The sequence below is a fragment of the Chiloscyllium plagiosum genome, chromosome 43, assembly GCF_004010195.1.
Source record: "Chiloscyllium plagiosum isolate BGI_BamShark_2017 chromosome 43, ASM401019v2, whole genome shotgun sequence".
NCBI lineage: Eukaryota > Metazoa > Chordata > Chondrichthyes > Orectolobiformes > Hemiscylliidae > Chiloscyllium > Chiloscyllium plagiosum.
The window spans coordinates 2,563,440-2,565,125 of NC_057752.1; positions in this window are offsets into that span (position 1 = coordinate 2,563,440).

Genomic DNA, 1,686 nt, shown 5'->3' on the forward strand with positions numbered 1-1,686 from the left:
GACTACAGAATCCCCTAACACAATTGATCTCTTGGAAGCCGACATAACCCTCGTTGCACTCGAGCCAGTCTCAATGCCAGAAACTTGGCTGTTTGTGCTACGTTCCCCTGAGAATCTATCACCCCCTACATTTTCCAAAACAGCATACCTGTTTGAAATGGGTATATCCACAAAAGACTCCTGCTCTAGTTGCCTACCTCTCTTACCCTTCCTGGAGTTAACCCATCTATGTGACTGTATCTGAGACTTTCTCCCCCTCCTATAACTGCCATCCATCACATACTGCTGCTGTTGCAAATTCCTCATCGCTTCTATCTGTCTCTCCAACCGATCCACTCGATCTGATAAGATTCACTTCCAACAGCATTTATGGCAGATATAATCCGCAGTAACCCTTAAACTCTCTTTAAACTCTCACATCTGACAAGAAGTACATATCACTGCAAAGGCCATTTTTGCTCCTTCACAATCTACAGACCTCTTCTGGCGTTCAGCCAAAAGGACAGAGGGGACATTGATTTCAAATCTGACCTTCAAGGTGGTGCCAGTGACAGTGTGGCACTCCCTTCAGTTCTGCAATGAGAGCACCAGCCTTGATTTTATGCTCAAAGACCAGTGAATCCGTGACATCCTGAGGTGCTTTCGGAAGGCAATGCCACTGAGGTGAGAACGATCAATAAGGGAATTGAGGTCTATTGGTTGGGGGAGGTGCATGGATATGCAATTTAAGCAGGTTTGAGAGGCCGAATGGCCTGCTCCTGCTCCTAATTCTAGAGACATCAATTCCAGCAGCTAAAAAAATTGAAGTTGATACATATTTCCCACATGTCTAATTGGGAACATATCGAAAGAAAGAGTCTTGCAAAAGTATTAAATGCCCCGAGGCAAAATTTCAGCTTTGTGCCACCCCCAGAGTTAACTTTCAACAATGACCATTTTGCATTAGCATGAAGAAAAACTCTGTATTTATAATTACACTTTATTTTACATGATAGTGATTGTACATTCTCATTATTTGACACTATTCCCAGGATCTGTACTGTTCAAAGTGCACACCAGAGTGTGTGATACGTTGTAATACAAAGCGCTCCTGCCACAGTTCAGGTTTCACGTATAATTTACACCCTCTGTAGTCATTATGATGGAAAGGGGCGTGATTAAATTGCATTCTTTCATACTAGTGACTGGCTCACAGCTTGTGAATAGTCAAGTCGATGTACAGAATGAGGAATAGAATGTGTACATGTTGGGAAAAGCTACATGGGAAATCGAGATGTATCTCAGGGTATGTGGATGTCTAGCAGTAGATCGGGGTTTCCCAGAAGACAGAAATTCCCAGAAAGCACCACACTGCCCCCCATCCCCAGATTTCAGCTGGGGGCCAGGGGGTGGGGGGGTAGATTCAACATTCAAGTCTCGAAGTGTGCTCACAGTGGGAAAAAAATGTGAGATCAGTCATGATTAGAACAGGGTTGAAAAATGTGGTGCTGGAAAAGCACAGCAGGCCAGGCAGCATCCGAGGAGCAGGAGAATCGACGTTTCGGGCATAAGCCTTTCTTCAGGAATGAGGCTGGTGTGCCAAGCGGGCTGAGATAAAGGGTAGAGGGGAGGGAATTTGGGGGAGGGGCGCTGGGAATACATAGGTGGAAGGAGGTGAGGGTGAGGGTGATAGGCCGGAGAGGGGGT